At 37.3% G+C, this 18,876-nt stretch overlaps 1 protein-coding gene and 1 pseudogene across 1 annotated transcript in view; one reads left to right on the top strand and one right to left on the bottom strand.

The window, feature by feature from the left end:
• Positions 1–18,876, top strand: part of PHLPP1 (PH domain and leucine rich repeat protein phosphatase 1) — a 206,784-nt gene that overhangs the window by 80,636 nt on the left and 107,272 nt on the right. The gene's annotated exons all lie outside the window — the stretch shown is intronic.
• On the bottom strand, positions 17,261–17,756 carry LOC140608450 (transcription factor BTF3 pseudogene; annotated as a pseudogene).

Raw genomic sequence — 18,876 nt, 5'->3', positions numbered from 1 at the left:
TATTGGTTGGTTAAAAATAATTTGGTCTCATTCTGTAACTTTTTTTTTTTAAATGCACACATGCATATTTTCATCCATCTTTCTACTGTGCCAGGCATTGTGAATGTATAAGTGAATGAGACTGTGCCCTGTGTAGTCACTTGGAACTTTGTTGAGCAGACAAATGACAACTTTTAAAGATGTCTAAGGAGTATAAACTAAGTAAAAGCCTACTAATTACGGCCTTTGGGTGGAGCAGTTCAGACCAGTAAGTTCAAATGAAAAATTGAATTGGTGTAGGAGTTCAGGAAAGTCATTAAAGGCAGAGAGAATAGCAGGAATGGAGTCAGGGCAGGGTAGAAAGGATTCACGTGGAGAGAAGCCCAGTGAGGGCTGGGTCTATGGTGAGTGGCAGAAGATGAATTTGCAGAGCAGAGTGGAAGATGGAGAGTGCAGACTGCCTGTGCCTTAATCACTTCTATTTTTGTTTTTATTTATTTCATGCTTTAAATAAAGTCAGATTTAAGAAAAATTAATGTCAAAATGTTTAGTGTTAGAAGAGTATGCTGCCTGGATACTGGATATATTAAGGGTTCATATTGGTGTTAACACTTGGTACACATTAGAAATTTTAATTTAAATATTTGCCTATCATTAGCTTTCTATATCAAATTGCTTTTATTTTTAAAGAATTTAAGTCTTTTATTAAAATATACATTCAGAAAGCTGCACAAGTCTTAATCACCAAGTGACTTACTCTGAGCTCAAGAAATTGAATATTAACAACATCCCAAATCCCCTTGTGCCCCCTAGTTACTATTATTACCTCTACCTTCCTCCTCTAAAATAACCATTCTCCAGATTTCTTCTTCTTCTTCTTCTTCTTTTTTTTTTTTTTTTTTAAAGATTTTATTTATTTATTCATGAGAGACATGGAGAGAGGCAGAGACGTAGGCAGAGAGAGAAGCAGGCTCCCTGCAGGGAGCCTGATGCGGGACTTGATCCAGGATCACGCCCCAAGCCCAAGGCAGACGCTCAACCACTGAGCCATCCAGGTTCCCCTCTTCTTGTTCTTTTTGTTTTGTTTTGTTTTGTTTTAGAGCAGGAGAGGGCAGAGGTAGAGGGAGAGAGAGAATCTCAGACTCCATGCTGAGCATGAAGGCCACTGTGGGGCTTGATCCCACAACTGTGAGATCATGACCTGAGCCAAAATCAAGAGTTGAACACTACCAACTGAGCCACCCATGTGCCCCACTACTTGTGATTTCTAACATTAACAGTTCATTTTGCCTGTTTTTTTTTTGTTGTTGTTGTTGTTGTTTTTAAGATTTTATTTATTTATTCGTGAGAGAGAGAGAGAGGCAGAGACACAGAGAGAGAAGCAGGCTCCATGCCGGGAGCCCGATATGGGACTCGATCCCGGGACTCCAGGATCACGCCCTGGGCCAAAGGCAGGTACTCAACCACTGAGCAACCCAGGCGTCCCTGTTTTGAACTGTAGATAAATAGAACTATATCGTGTGTACTCTTTTGTGTTTAGCTTTTGCTTAAAGTTGTTTGTAAAATTTATCCATGCTTTTGCATGTAATGATAATTTATTTTCATTGCTGTGGGGTATTACAATGTGTAATTGTTCTGCAGTTTATTCATTCTAATGTTTATAGGCAGTTGTAAAGTTCCGTTTTTCTTTTTCTACTTACAATTAATATGGTCATGAAAAATCTTGTACATCTTTTAGTGCACTTACATATTTATTTTTGTTGGGTACATCTGTACGAATGGAATGAATGAGTCTTAGGGTATTCATGTTTTGATTTCAGTAGATCATGCTAATAGTTCTAAAGAGGTGTGTACCAGTTTATATTTCTATCAGCAATGTATGAGAGTTGGTATACATCCTTGCCAATACATGGTATTGCTGGTCTTAAATTGAGCCTTTCTCTTTGGTGTATAGTGTGACCTCATGTGTTTCTAATTTACATTTCCCAATAACTAAGATTGAGTACCTTGCATATGTTTTTTGGCTCTGTAAGTATTTGTGTGTGTGAGAGAGGAAGGTGCAGGTAGAGGCCCAATTTTTTACTGGGTTGTCTCTTTAAAACATTTTTTTAAAAGTAATTTGTTAGAGGTTCTTTTTATGTATTCTGAATATCAGTCCTTACTTAGCTAGTTATATATGTTGCAGATACCTTTTGTCCACTCTGTGGCTTGCTTTTTTTCACTCTCTTAATGGTGTCTTTTGATGGCAGACGTTCTTAGTTTTAATGTACTCTAACATGTCTACTTTTTCCTTAACGATAATTCCTTTCTGTGTCCTGTTTAAGAAATCTTTGCTTGTGTTAAGGTAATACAGATATTCTCCTATGCTAATAGCTGTTTATGGTGTGAGGTAGAGGTCAAGATTTTTCTTTTCCCCCCCTTCATCTATATGCATAGCCAAAATTGTTTTTTTTAAAGTTTCAAATCTTTGGAAAGTATTTCAAAATGTTTTATCTAATCCAGTCTCCTTTGCAAATAGTTTTATGAGGTAAAATGTTCTTTTAATACAAATAATGGTTGTTTTGTTTGTCCTATTTCTGTAGTTTATCATATCCTAAATTGCAGACTAGTTTTCCTACCCGCCCATCTGCTTTTCTTCATCTATCTATGGAGAAAACAAAACAAAAACTCAAGCTGAAGTGTTTTATATATAATGTATACCCTCAGAAGTCATGTCCTTTGTTGAACACAAGAAATACACCTTTGATGTCATCATTGACATCATATGCTATGCATATGTTATGCATATAAAGAAAAATGGAGGATTTGTAGATAAAATTAGGTTAAGTCAGGAAAATCAGTAATATCTATTTCTTCTTTCTAGATTGATTTCTTACAGTAATTCCAAATTGAATTTATTGTTAGAACTCAGAAGGAAAGGTGCTCTTGTATTTATTCCTTCCTATTATTTAATATTTATGCTTTTTTCCTTTCTCCTGCTTTCCCCATTTTTAGTCAGAAGGCATTAAATGGTCATAGCAGTAGGACTGGTGAGCAAGTATATTATGCTTTCAGAGTAGCTTGTTATTTGGTTAGTAGATTCTTTTTTGTTGTTAGTTGTATTGGTCCCAAGATTTGAGTAAACCTCTTTCTTCTGAAAGATGATAATACTTCTGAGGCAAACACTTTGTAGGGAAATAAAAAGATGATAAATAAGAATTTTGTTGTGTATTATGTCTACACTAATTCTCTCTGTAGTTGGACTGTCTAAATGTTGTTTGCAACGTTGAAATTATATCTTTGAGGATGAGTTTAACATCTGTTTTGAAATCTGTAATTTCCTATTTATCTAAGCAGAACTTTGCCCTCAGATCTTAGTGTGAGATTATATTCTTTAACTTTAAAGCTCTTAAGTATAGTTTTATTTTCCTTATAAATTTGTTTGGGATTATATGAGCTGAAGTGTTGTCTAAAGGGGATAAGATAAAGAGTCAGAAGCTGTTTGGGGAAATGCCAAAAATGAAAACTCTAGGTGAATGCTCAGTTCATCAGGAATTAATTTAAATCAGTATATTAGTTATCCAAAAGTAGCTTTAGTTTCAAATCCTTTTCATGAAAAAAATTGCCCTCATTCCTTTTCATAGTGAAAGCTCTGGTTTATTATAACATGAATACGTTAATTAGATTTTCTGTTTTCAAGTTAATAAGTTTTGGGGATATTATATGCAACCACAAAGTAGTTTTCTTTCTTTCTTTTTTAAAATTCTATTTATATATTCATGAGACAGAGACAGATTGAGAGAGAGAGAGAGAGAGAGAGAGAGAGAGGCAGAGATATAGGCAGAGGGAGAAGCAGGCTCCCCAGGGAGCCTGATGTGGGACTCGATCCCAGGATTCCGGGATCATGACTTGAGCTGAAGGCAGATGCTGAACTACTGAGCCACTCAGGCATTCCTAGTTTTCTTTTTTATCATATGAAAACTCTCACGTCTTTGGCCAACAAATATATGCCAATATAACATTATTGGCAAAATATGAGGTAGTGATTCCTTATTAATCATAATCCATCTTAGTTTGTCTAGGAAGTTATATTTTCCATCAATTGTATTTACCCTAAAACTCAAAGACATCAAATTAAGGGATGAGGCTAAAATTTTAAGTAAATTTCAGTTGAATATATTGAGCAGTTCTCTGTAGGCTTATGATTTCTGGGGTAGATGCATAAACAAGAAGATAACATTGTTGTACTCACATAGTTTGCAAACAAAACTACAACTAAGACATTTGTGTATGTAGATCATTCTGAGGTGAGAATTTGGAAATAATCGATTCAGTGGTATATTCCGGAGTTCTACTTCTGCTGTGTGGGAGTAAGGGAGTAGGTGAGTCCAGTGTGGTGAAGAGAGTCCAGTTGTGTGATTACACACTAGTATGGCTCCAGCATGCATTCGTTTTCAGAGGTGAGTAGCATTTTGCCCTATGTCTGGACTGGAGATGTTTCCCCTTCCAGTTTAACCTATAAACTGAAAGCCTGACATAAATCTGACAATGCAAGTCAGCAGAGGCTGATAAACAAGAGCTGAATGAATGTGAAACATTTATTCTAAACTTGGGGTGAAATAAGCTAGTCAATTGTCTAAAAAGTTAATAATGCTGCCCTAATGGAGTTTGTCAAATTAACAATGATAAATGTGGAGATTGAAAGGATTTTTGGATTTGGCACAAGAAATGGATGGATTTTGTCATCTTTGTAGTCTCTTAGAAAGGTTTATACTTGATTGTGTTTGATCACTGTAGTATGTAATTTTGTATCCATAGCTAGTAATTAGTCTTCTTTGCTCCTAAAAATACAAAATTTGAAATTTGACATTTTGTGTGTATGAAGGACAAGTTTTGTATAGTCCATCAGCTAAATGTTATTCCTCTTTCTTTTGTATAGAGTTTTTGGTTAGAAAATACTGTATATAAGTTGAATTTTTCTTATCATTAGAAGTGGTTTCTTATTTTATCTCCAGTTATCTCAGTTAATTTGTTTAGACTTTTAGTGAATGTCTGCTGTGTGAGACACTGGTCTGGGCCCTGTGAGAATATAAAGGTGAATAGCGGGGATCCCTGGGTGGCGCAGCAGTTTGGCGCCTGTCTTTGGCCCAGGGCGCGATCCTGGGGACCCGGGATCGAATCCCACGTCGGGCTCCCGGTGCATGGAGCCTGCTTCTCCCTCTGCCTGTGTCTCTGCCTCTCTCTCTCTCTCTGTGACTATCATAAATAAATAAAAAAAAAAATTAAAAAAAAAAAAGAAAAAAAGGTGAATAGCATGATTCTTGCTCCTGAACTAACAGAAGATAGAAAAGTTAATAATTTTAACATTATATGAAGTATACTTTAAGTATGAAGTGTATGTAGAGTGTTATGGACAGAGAGAGATGATAAATTAATTTGACAGGCAAAAAACACAAATGTGAAATACTTAAGTAGGACCTTGAAGGTTGAATAAGAATTGGTTTTCTGATTTTATTTGAGAGAGAGCATGAGCAGAGGTGAGGGCCAGTAGGAGGGGGACAAGCAGATTCCTCGCTGATGTGACAGTCCATCCCAGCACTCTGAGATCATGACCTGAGCCAAAAGCAGATGCTTAACTGGCTGAGCCCCCCAGGTGTCCCCTTAGTAAGATTTCCATAGAAGGATTTGACCAGGCTTGAGAGAGCTTTGAAAAAAATGAGTTATAATAGTGATCCATACTTTTGGTGTAATTTTAAGAAATCCATGCCTTTTCTGAAAATAAATTCATTTTCAGATTTTTGTTTACTTTGTGTGTATGTGTGTTCCCTTATTATTGTATTGACTCAGGACATTTTTGTCTATTTAATAGCTATCAAGTTTTATCTAGCTGATGAAACATAATGTGTAGATTTATTCTACTACGTGATGTAATTTTTAATTTTTACTCATTGGTAATTAGTGAATTAATTTTGTTAGTGTTAAGAGCCAAGCTAAGAATAAATGCCATTTGGAACTGCTTATAATTGTTAATATGAAAGACTCCAATTGCAAATGTGAAAACCTAGAATTAATATAGAAGTTTCTAAGTGGTTAGTCTGAGAAGTTAGTGATTTACAGTAGGCAGAGAGGGGCTGAACAGAAATAACCAGGAATAATATTTGGGGCTCAAATGCCTTGACACAGGAGGCCTGTGTGACTGGGGGGCATGGCCAGGGCAAGTGGGAGGGGATGGTAAGTCAGAGAGTTAGTAGAGGACCAGGTCAGTAGAACTTGCTAGGTTATAACAGAGCTGGGCTTTTATTTTGAGTTTGTAAGTCATTGAGGGCTTTTGAGTGGAGGAATATCTTTTGGGTACTGTGTTGGCAATAGACCCATGTGAGTTAAGGACAGAAGCAGGAAGACCACCTAGCAGGCTATGGCAGAAATTCTTGAAAGAGAGATAAAGGTAAAACACATCTATTATAGGTGGAAGTAAGGTTGATACATGATTGAAATCTGGATATATTTTAAAGATAGAGCAGAGGTGGAGCTTGGATTAGATCTGGGGTGTATAAGAGAGAGGAGTCCAGGAACACTGTGGGTTTTTACTGAGATATTCAATGGGTGGAATTGCCTTTTCTGAAGATGGATTAATCTTGGAAAAGTAGGAAGAGACATTCAGGTGGAGATATGGAGTAGACAGCTGGACAAAGGAAACTGGAGTTAAAGGTGAGAAGACTGTACTGGAGATATAAAGTTAAAGGTCTGTTGTGATGAGCCCATTCTTTGGATCTCATCCATGTATGTAATCATGTAGGAGTATCACACTAATTATATGCAAACTTTTTTTTTTTTTAAGATTTTATTTATTTATTCATGAGAGACACAGAGAGTGAAAGGCACAGACACGGGCAAAGGGAGAAGCAGGCTCCATGCAGGGAGCCTGACGTGGGATTAGATCCCAGGTCTCCAGCGTCATACCCTGAGCTGAAGGCGGTGCTGCTGAGCCACCCAGGCTGCCCAATTATATGCAAACTTGTTAATAGTTCTCTAATGCCAAATAATTGTCTTAAATAATCATTTTGTTTGGAATTAGTACCTTATGTGATCCCCAGTACATTGTACTTTTTCTGTCATGGTTTCTATCAAAGTATATTATACTTGCCTGGTTGTCTTAATAGACTATAAGATTTTTGAGGGTTGGAACCTGTCCTCTTGTATACCCACTGCCACATATAGAGATATTTATGCAGGTCACTTAAAACTCCATTTAATATGAATTCAATTTCAGTAGGACTGGAATATAAATGTCACTAAATTTGTATTTTTAAGAATATATATCCTATGTGAAAGCTAGAAGCCACCACCTTGCCATTTTTACACAAAACTTTAGTGCAGCAAACAAAAAATAACTAAATTTTCCTTTTTTTTCCCTTTCTTTTCTTTAAAAGGATTGATTGCCTTTAGGGAGATAAGGCATAAGTAGTATAAATGGAAATTAAGTTATAACCATATAACTTTTAAAAGGACTCCAAATCATTAATTTGAGAGAAGCTCAAAATAGCTCTGCCATGACTATCTTTTTCTGTCCAAAGTTGAGTATTTATGAAGACATTATGAAGACAGAGTAAGCATTCAAACGGTTATAAAAATGAAAATGTCATGTTTTTCCTTCTACCATTAACTTTGACTCCTAACCACAATCCTTAATTATAATGCCACAGTTGGATGAGTAGGAAGGAACGTTCTTCTGATCTTTAAAAATTTGCTTGATTTTAGCAGATTGTTTACAGGAATAATTAATACATTAAAAAGATGCAGCTCACGCAGTCCTCTGACCTCTTACAGAAGAAAATAGCACCAACAAAAGGTATAATAACACTGAAGGCACTATCACCATTATCAACAAAAATACGGAACATTAAGGAGTTACTCTCTACACAGCTGGGAAATAAAAATATCTGGGGAATGTTAATATGTAAATCTTAGAAAGCTAGGACCTGGTGCCAAGAAGGACCCTTAGTCATCAGATAATCCTCTGTGGTGTGTGTGTGTGTGTGTTCTCCCCTCAGAACCTTTCTTTAAAAGAAATATCATTCAGATAACTCTTGATAACTGCTTTATTAGCAATTGGATTAGGGGAAAGGTGGGACTTAAGATCACTGAGGACAGTTTGTTAACCAGTGATTTAATATTATTTTCCCATTTTCTGTCCCCATTTGAAAGATAAAGGCCTAGAGAAGTAAAAGAACTTATCTGAAATCCTAGAGCTAGTTAGTGGCAAAGTCAGGTCTAGAATTCAGCGTTTTTTTTTTGATCCAATCCTGCCTTAATTCTCATTGTAGACTTCAATGTTAATATTTTCTTTAAACTAATATTAATGTATTTATCATTAGACTTTATTTAAAACTGTAGGAACTCTATTCTGTATGCTAAATTAGGAGAGTTGTTTGTTTGTTTTAAATCTGTGAAAGACACCAAAAATTGATACCATGGCATGAATGAAACATGCAAGTTTGGTTTTGGTTGAGTTTCACTTGTATATTTGATAGTGGAATCAGAGGGTGTTTTTTTTTTTTTTTTTTTTTTTTTTGTAGGTGAAAGATTGGACAGAACCAGCGCAAATATAGGAGCAATTGTTCAGGCAATAGCACAAAACCCAGGATGTGCTGGTTGGATGGAGTGTCTAGGTTATTGGGCCTGTTCTCATGCCATTGGGCCAGGTTTTGGTGAAAGCATGACCTTGGCTTATTTTCTTAAAAGAGCCACTTGCTGTACTGACTTTGCAGGTTTATCTTGCAAAGGCATGTGGTACCAGATGGTATTGATGGGAACTGAAGGGACTTCCACATTTTAACAGAAACCAACTAGAATCCCATTTTTTGCCTTTTCTTAACTGGAATGATAAAGTTGACAGAAATCTCTACCATTTTCACTACAGTTTTTGAAAATTTTCTTTCTTTTTATTGAATAACTTATGTGAACTAATAACTAATGTTACTGTATTTCCTCTTCCTACTTCTTCTCATATACTGTGACAATTACAGAGGCTTGAAAGATGAATAAGACATGGCTGCTGCCTTCGGAGTTTAGAGTCATCGAACTTGAGGGTAGAGAGGGGAAAGTGGGAGAAAAGTTAGGGTAAAGATATAAATATAGTGGTATGGAATACTTGTGCCCTGGGAAGTGGGGATCAAGGAAGACTTTGCAGAGGAGTCATTTGAATTGCAAGTTGAAAGATAGGTAGGATATTACCTGATACAGAGGATAGTAACCACTGGAGAGTTGCTTCATAACACAAAGCTCCCTCTCCTTTTCACTCTCCCTCGTTTCTTTCTCTTTCCTTTCTGTTTCCCCCTCCCTTCCCTCTAAAAAAGGTATATTCACTTGCCAGACACATTTATAAGTTTCCCATGCCTACTATTATTAGGTGGTACAGGCTCCCAAACACGTCCATGTCCTTCCTAATCCCCATAATTTGTGAATGTTACCTTATTTGGAAAAAGAGTCTTTGCTGATGTGATGTAGCTAAGGATCTTGAGATGGGATAATTATCCAGGAGGGCCCTAAATCCAATCACAAGTATTTTTTATAAGAGAGAGCAGAGGGAGACTTGAGTCACACATAGAGAAGACAGTAAAATTGTAGATGGATTGGAGTGATGTGGCTACAAGCCATGGAATGCTGACAGCTCCAGAAGCTGGAAGAGGCAAGGAGCAAATTCTCCTCTAGAACCTCTGAGGGCATACAGCTCTGCTGACACCTGTTTTCTGGGGCTACTATAAGAAATTATTACAGACTGACTTAAAATGACAAATTTATTTTGCAGTTCTAGAGGCTAGATAAAAGTGCTTCCTCTGAAGGCTCAAGAGGAGGATACTTCCTTGTCTTTTCTAGCTTCTGGTGGTTGTTGGCAATCCTTGGTGTGCTTTAGCTTTGCAACTGTCACTCCAGTCTCTACCTCCATTATCACATGCCCATTTTGCCTTCCTATGACCATGTCCCAATTTTCCTCTTACAAGGACACTAGTCTTTGGGTTAGAGCTACCCTAATCCAATACGACCTTATCTTAACTTGATTGCATCTGCAAAGACCTTATTTCCATATAAGGCAGCATTCACAGGTATTGGGGATTAGGACTTAAACATATCTTTTTTTGGGAAATGCATTTCAACTCACAACAGGGGTTGTGGATGGCTGCCACAGTGACTTAAGAGAATGGAAACAAAGGAATTAACTGAGAATTTGTTCAGTCAGCAAAAGGTGAAAGCTATTGGATTTGGAATATGTTTGGGGAATAGAGCTGATAAGAATAGAAGATAATGAGGAGGACAGGAAAATTGAGAATGATGTTTCTCCTTTTACACAGATACAGTTGCTAGTCCAAGATAGAATGATACATAATGATGACCTTGAATACATTTGATTACAGATTTTATTGGCATTTTTTAGCACATCTTACAACTAATTGATTGTTGAGTATGCTTTTTTTGGTGAGTTTTTTTTTTACCCTGGATGTTGGTTAAATGAATGTATATGCTCAATAAGTTCTTTCTGTTCAGTGTTTTATAACTAATGTGCACATTATTTGTACATGTGTTGGCATTTTAGTTCACTGTCCGGTTGGTTTATATAATTAATGGATGCTAGCGTCATTTGGAGTTGTTATGTACCAAAAGTATGTAAAATTGTGGGAAAAAAATACATAAGATTTTAATAGTCTGCAGGTTTAAATCTTCATGGTTTTTAAGTCTTCTTCTAGTGCTAAGAGCTTCTCTTGAAGACAGTTAAATAAACAATGAGGTTTGTTTAACTACGAAAGAAGTTTGTTTGACGTGGAGGGAAGTGAAGTGCTGGTATTGGCACAGTCTACTGATGTGCCATTTTACTGGTCTTTAGCCAAGCTGTTGCCCTGCTACAGACAAAAATCGTGGAATGCTTCATGTATCTTTTCTAGTTTGAATTTCCAGATACCGTGCTTAAAGACATGGTACTTTTGTTTGCCTGGGCATTTGCCTTTAACATTTTTTTAAAGGTCAAAATGCGATGTTGTACCTAGCAATCTTTTTAGAGCTCAGCTAGCACAAATTGCTTGATCTTAGATGATACTTAATGATTAAGTAAGTTTTATTGTAAACTTAGTAATGTATTCGCTACGTTATAGAGAGAATACACTACGTTATAGAGAGAATACACTATAGCAATACTGAATAAAGGCGGTAGTATAAATATGTAATTCTCAAATTTTGAAAAAAGAACCGTAAAACCAAAGAAAAATAGACTTGATTAGATCAGAGATCTGTAATGTAGTAGGTGTCCTCCCAAAATTCATGTCCATGCAGTGCCTCAGAATGTGATGTTAGTATTTTTGCTGATATGATAAGTTGAGATGAGGTCATATTGGATTAAAGTTGGCCCTAAATCCAAGGACTGGTGTCCCTATAAGAAGAGAAGAGGGTATACAGAGCTACACACAAAGAAGGTGATGGGAAGATGGAGGCAAAGATTGAGATTATGTGGCCACAAGGCAGAGAATGTCAAAGGATTATCTGTAACCACCAGAAGCGAGGAGAGAGGCATGGGACAGCCTCGCCCTTAGAGCCTTCAGAAGGAGACAACCCCACAGACACCTTGATATAAGACTTATAGACTCCATAACTTTCTGTTGTTTTAAGCTACTCAATTTGTGGTAGTTTGTTGTGGCAGACTTAGGCATGCAGGTCCATGACTAATACAGATAGTTTAGGATTCCAAGAGTAACTTTCAATGAAAAATGGATTGTTGCAACTTTCAGAGCCACTATAGCTGATATTCAAGTTGCTGCTCAGAGTCCCTCTTCTGGAGAATTGACTGCTGTTATGGATGGTATCTGTAAGAAGTGTGCTGGCATCATTTACCTCTGCCCCTCCGTTGTGACAGATAGCACAGTCAATCACAGCCCTTTTCCCCTTGTACGTAAGAAGGATGGGAGGTTTTGCACCCTACTTATGCATATTGGTGTTCCTAGTTTTAGAAGTTTGCTCATGCAATATGATAACAATTTATTTCAGTTCTAGTTAGGGTGAAATTTTGATTTGAATATAACTGTGCTAGAGAAGTTTTAGTTACTGCAACAACCAGTCATACTGATTTTATACTTTAACATGATACAGATTTCTTTTGTTCTCATGATCAAGTCCATTGCTGATGTTTCTGGTCAGGTAGCTCCATTCCAAGTGACTCAGGAACCTGAGCTCCTTCCATCTTGTGGCTCACCAGCCCCTTGAGCATCCTGAGCGTTCTTCTAGACCATCTTCATCCAGCTGGTCAGTGGGTGAGGAGCCTGCGGAAGAGGATGTATGGCATAGGCAGATCTAGAAGTGGTTTATGTATTTCTGCCCACATTTTCTTGGCCAGAACTAGTTGCAAGACTTCAGCAGAATTCCAGGAGAGGATGACAAATGCAGTTACTATGTGCATCCAGGAAGATGAAATGGGATTGTTGAACATCCAGCCAGGCTCTACCAAAATAGCATATGTAATATGTGCCATTACTGTATACAAAAGTGTGTTTTGGTATATTCATATTTTAAAAATCATTTTAATATATTTTCTAGCCATAAAGCTTTTATTTTATTATTTTGGATGTTGGATTTAGATTTTCCAGTCATTCTTCTAAAAACGGTAAGTGGACATTATTCCTGTTGAGGAATAATGACTTATAGAGCCTCCCCTTTATCCTCCTTTCTGATTGTTCTTGCTCTGATCTCTGTTACTCATCTTTGGGTTATATCTACAGTCTTTATATTTATATCTGTTTATTATCATACTCCTCATATACTTTATGATGGAAATAAGGACAGACTTATTTTGTCAAACTATATATATACATACTGTAATTTAGTTGAATGACTTTAATCTGCCCATTGATATAACAACCTTCTTTTTTTTAACTTTTTTTTTTTCAATTTTATTTATTTACTCATGAGAGACACAGAGACAGAGAGAGAGAGGCAGAGACACAGGCAGAGGGAGGAGCAGGCTCCATGCAGGGAGCCCGACGTGGGACTTGATCCCAGGTCTCCAGGATCACACCCTGGGCTGAAGGCAGCGCTAAACCCCTGAGCCACCCGGGCTGCCCCCCCCCCCCCCCTTTTTTTTTTTACTTAAAATAAGACTCCCTTAATGTTTCTAGAAAAGAAGTTTGAAATATTTGGCTGATAATTCTAGATGAATGTTTTCCTTTGTAATATAAACTAAAAATTGTTAGAAGCTTAGAAAGTTTGTTTTGAGCCATGTATTTTTTTTCTTCTGTCTCTTCTTCAAATACCCAGCTATAGACTTCATAGTTTTTGTAATTTGAGCCGTGTATGTTGAGAAGTGCTTGTTTCCTTTAGCCTAAACATGGGAGTGTATTCACTGACAAAGCAGGTACTCATTGAGCCCTTAGTCTGTTCCAGATATTGTGCTAGGTTTTGGACCTGCACATCGGAAAAGGCCACAGCTGGTAGGTTGTGTATTTGGCCTACTCTCTGGCATTTACAAGCCACAGAATGGGGCTCATTGGAGGAACTCTAAGGCCCAGGCAGCCTGGAGTTCTGGGGTTCTAGAACCCTCCGAAGACCAAAAAAAGACTTACTTGTGAATAAATGATTTGGTCATCAAAGAATTAAATCAGTACCCTAGATCTGAAAGATTTATTAAATATGCTTTTATGATAACAAGCACTGTAAAATCCATGACAGTCAATTACAACTATTTTTTCATTGTGGTTTGGAAGTGTTTTTATCCATTGCTGAGTGTTTTGTTACTCTTTGTAGTTACAACCAGTTAGTGATTTATGGCAAAGTTACCTCTCCCTCTGACTTTTCCATTTGGTAAAAAGCTGTTCTTTTGGGCTTTTGGGGGGGAGGGGCAGGTGGGAACAGAGAGGAAAAACAGTGCTGGATAAAATCAGAATGCTGTGTACGTGTACAAGTGTAAAACTTTTCACCAAAAAAATTATAGGCCATTTTTTCCCTTCCCTTGCTTTTTTAGCCTATTTTCTTTTAATCATTCTTTAAAAAGTGGAGGCTTCCCATGTCTTATTCAAACACATCTACTGGTATCAGCAATCTGACACCTATTTCCAAATAGATAATGGATGTGGGTTCATTTTTTTGAATAACATAGCTTAGTGTGCTGTATTTTTGTTTTTTTCACATGTTCTTAGGATGTCTGCAAAGGTCACTCGTTTCTTTAGGAAAAATATTTAGTAGTGGAAGCATGCTTATTCTTAATCATTTTGCTTATTTTGCTCATTTATAGCTAATTTAAAGTTGCTACCTAGAAAGAACTGGCAATATTAAAGAGAGATTGGGAGTCACAAAAAAATACCTTGTACTTTGATTCGGCAGTTCATACAATGAAAATTTGGAAATAATAGTTAATAATGAAATGAGTAAACAAATGATTATTTATGGAGTATCTTGCAAATCTTTAAAATAGAATGACAATTTGGAAAAGTCTATATGATACAATTTGAAGAGGCTAAAGCAGGGTATAAGATAATGTGTATGTTATGATTACAAGATTATAAATAATTTGCAAATAAATTGAAAAAAATTCAGACTATAATGCTACTAAGAAAGTAGGATTGTGTTTATGTATTTTTACTACCCTTCTAAACTTTTGATTATTGGGCTGTATTTAAAATAGTAAAAGAATATAAGTGAGAGCTTTGTACATTTTGTGTTTTATTCTGAGAAGGTTTAAAATAAAGCTCTTCAAGTTTCCCATAGTTACCTATAGGTAAATCATGTAAATGGACTAATTTAGGGGAGGTTTTTGTAATTGTTTTCTTTGAGATTCCTAGTAAACTGAGGGATGGTCATCTATTTAGAGTGAGTGAGTTTCTGACATTTCTGAGGTGACATTGGTAGAAGATGGTTTTTCAGGTCATCTTTAGAATATCTGACTCTAGATTAACTTCCTTTAGAATATCTGAATCTAGATTAATGTAGAGAAAAAGGTAACTATTTAATGCAGTAGAGAGGGATTAGGAGTTTTGCTCTTGGAATCTGTTTCTGTTACAAAATTTAAACCTTTCGGTGTGAGTTATAAAGTGGAGCATAAACTTGAACCCCACCTTCCAGAGAAAACTGTGGATAAACATTTTGAATCATGTGGCATTTTAATGGGATTGTGTGGACGTTGCTCTTTGTAACATTGTCAAGTCATCTTGGCTAAAGTGTGTTCTTCACAACAAAGGGACTGAAATGTATCTGGTCTCTTTTACTAATAGGAGAGAGGAGGAGTGATGTGGATTATCCAGAAATCATTCATGCTTGATTTTAGAATTTTTTTTTAAATTTTTTTTTTTATTTTTTTTTTATTTATGATAGTCACACACACACAGAGAGAGAGAGAGAGGCAGAGACACAGGCAGAGGGAGAAGCAGGCTCCATGCACCGGGAGCCCGATGTGGGATTCGATCCTGGGCCTCCAGGATCGCGCCCTGGGCCAAAGGCAGGCGCTAAACCGCTGCGCCACTCAGGGATCCCTGATTTTAGAATTTTTATTTTAGCATTTATTTATGAATGTGTGTGTGCCTCATTGGAACTTTGTAACCCTCCGTTTAATAAAAGCATCCCTCAGTGAGTGAAGACTTGACTCAGCAGGAGCTCTGGTGCTGTCTAGCCTCATCATCCTGATTTCCACGCCCACAGCGGTATGCATCACCTCTGACACAAGTCACAATTTTTATCTAAAGGAGGTAGTGAGTGTGTTTATTCTTTTGAGACCAGTTATGGGTATACTGGACCTTAGGCATTCTCAGATTTAAGATTTAGTCATCCCAAGGCCTCCCGCGCTTCATGATAAATAGTCATTTGTAATTTTTCTGAGGCCTGCATTTGAATCAGACATACCAGGAGGCCTGTTGCCCTACTTCATGGTTTTGAGAAGTTCATCTGTTTCTCCTCACTCATGGTGTTTTATGCTTTAATGCTTATGACATTATGACATTATCCTTTGTGGAGAAGTATGACAAAAATAAAGCCAGCTGGAAAAGCAGGTGATGAGGATTTTTCTTCAGTCTACCAAAGTGATGGTTTTTAGCCAGAAAATAGAAGTTGTAGGTAATTTAAGAGTGTTAAATGTGGCAGAAGCTTGACAAACCTATGGACCTGAACAAGTCAACCGTGCACTGTAATGGAAATGACAATAAAAAGTTAGTGAAACTGTTACAGTGATTTTTTTCTAGCCAAGGAAAAAATTGCTCATCCAATGAAAAAGAAAAACTCAGGACACTGTTGAAAAGGCTCTTAAGGTATGCTCTGGTTATGCACCGGGAGACGAGACTGCCATTTCTGGGAAGTAACAGATGGTGAAGACATTGAACTGACAGGTGAAGGTTGATTTGATGAAATTTCTCAAATGCATTTTCTTTGCCAAATGTGAAGTTAATAAGGGGAGGCCACACCCGCCAGCCATATATTGCTCCTGGAACTGAGCTGAAGGAACTCATAAAGCAGGGAAGGGTTATGGTCTCTGTAAATGCAAGATTGTAATGAAACCCACCTTTGAAGAAAATACCTTCTCTGAGTATAGATCCCCAAAAGAGATGTGACCCTTGGGTATTCAGACAACTAAGGGGTAATTCTGATGATGGAATGGAGGGAATTCTAAAGATGCCTGGGAGATGAGACAAGTTCCTTGTGAGGACAAGAGATGAGGGAAGGAAGGAGAGCTGAGGGTCTGAAGGCAGCATTTGCTTCTTCTAGTTCATTCCTAGTTGCCTTTCTTATCCTTTCCCCAGCTTTGATGCATTTGCTTCTTTGGTTAAGGTTTATCAACCAAAGACTGATGATCACTAGGTTGAAAAGACGGTGTTAACCTAAGGCTGTAGCTCAGTGAGTCTCAAATGGTGGTTCTCAGACCTGCAGCATCAGCAGAATGGCTAGCCCTCACAGAATTACTGAATTGAAAACTCTGGATAGTGGAGCCCTGCAGTCTGTCTTGAGAAAGCCTTCCAGGTGATTTTGATGTAGGCTAGTTAGAAGCCCTCTGCTGTAATTTGTCTTCATTCAGCATTTCCTTGCAGCATTTTATTTATTTATTTTTTTCCTAGGCAAAGAACTTTATTAACCTTGTTTCAAACTTTATTCCCAGGCTTCTTCAGCTTAATTAGCTGCAAAGAATGAATTGTGTATAAGCAAAAACTGAAAAGAGCTGCAGTGTCCAAGGGGCTGGGGCTTAAAAAGATTAGAGATCTAGATTTTATCAGATCCATGAACAAAATTTTAAAAAGCAGTCATAATATAAAATAGCAGCTCCCAGTAACTTCTTCAAGTTTTATCTTCTTCAGTCAATTCTGTTTGCTTCATTCTTGGAAGCTTCATCAAAATTCTCCACAAGATCTGGTACTTAGTCGTCATCATCATCCTCTCCGGAGCAAGTGGTGCTTTTCCATCCACAGACTGTTTGGGCAGAGCTTCAGCCAGTCTTAAACTAGTCAGACTGTCTGCACCAAGCTGGTTTAAGATACTGGGTAGCATTTCTGTCAGCAGCTTTGTCTCCGCATGGCCTGTAACGGTGAAAGTGTTCGCTGCCAGCAATGCCTGAACTTTAGGGTTGTTAAGGTAGATCACTGTTCCTTGGTTTGTGAACATATTCACTTCTTCAATATCAGAGATATTGTTTACCCCTAACTTCTTTAAGGGGAACTGAAGTTTTTTATCATCTGCTGTAGCTGTTCTATGAACCACCTTCTTCTTTCGGTGAGCAGTTCCTTTCCCACCAGTGCCACTTGTGTTTGCAGTTTGGCGAGTTTCTCCTGGTTCATGATAGTGTCTTTCATCTTGTTGGAGCGGGAATAGGGTTGGTGCTCAGGGGGTCTCGGGCGGACCAGGTGAGATTAGGTGCACACACGCGGGGACACAAGATGACAGCTCCTTTCAGTATTTTAATTTATTATACTTATATATTACATACAGTGTGCAGTCATGGTAATCATTATTTTGACTTCTCGAATTTTTTAGATTCATGGCTAATTTTATTACAGTTTATATTAGACTTTGCTTTGGTGGAGTTTTAAAAAATTATTTTGGCTCTGTGTTTACAGAATCTATAATATGAAGGGCTAGCTCACATTTCCCAAGTACTGTTTTAATTAATATTTTAAGGGAAATTATAAGCTCTAGTGGTATTCAAGAATTTAGAGATTAGAGAAAGGTTCAAGTCATGAGATTTCTCTGCAATAAGGGTCTACAGTAATTTTGGGGATACAGATAAACCTAATCAAACTGAGTATCTGTCAGTAAGAAGCAAGATTTACTGGGCAGTTGACTTTATATATTTTGATCTGATACATAAATTAACCCTCCTCAAATCTATTTAGCAGCTGGTTGTCATTTCCATTAGCTAAAAGCAGCTAGTCTTAAATCTGTTTCAAAGCCCCTGCCAGCACGTCTTGCTGAGCTTGTTTAGGCTTTCAGCTGTGAGACAGAATTCCCAGGTGCCACTTCAGCGCTCAGGTCTCTAGACCTTGTTATGGGTTGTTTAAATCCTTCGCCGGCTCTTGAAATGACCCTAGGCAAGTAATTTAATTCAGTCTTTCTGTCACTGAAAGTAGTCAAGAAGGATTTAAGGATTTATATGCAATAAGAAACATGCTTTAGAGTTTTATCAGTCAGAGCTCTAAAGGTAGAGGAGGTGAGGTGAGGGTTCCGTGTTTGCACTCATTTCTGACCATTTTCAGCTCCAGGGACATGGTCAGTTCTTCCATTAACTTTCGTACAGTGATCAGACTTTCTTAGTTTTTGGTGCCATATCATGATGAGTACTTTCATTCTCTAAAGTTTTGGAAATTATGATTGCTTTATATACTATTCTTATTCTTGTTTTCTACTATTTCTGGTTATAGTAGACCCTCATTAGTTTATACAACGGTTTGTAAATTTGTAGGTGATTTTAGGGAA

This window comes from Canis lupus, chromosome 1 (genome assembly GCF_048164855.1).
Source record: "Canis lupus baileyi chromosome 1, mCanLup2.hap1, whole genome shotgun sequence".
Taxonomy (NCBI): domain Eukaryota; kingdom Metazoa; phylum Chordata; class Mammalia; order Carnivora; family Canidae; genus Canis; species Canis lupus.
The sequence above is the reverse complement of the archived record's forward strand: the minus strand, read 5'-3'. Positions and strand labels throughout refer to the sequence as shown.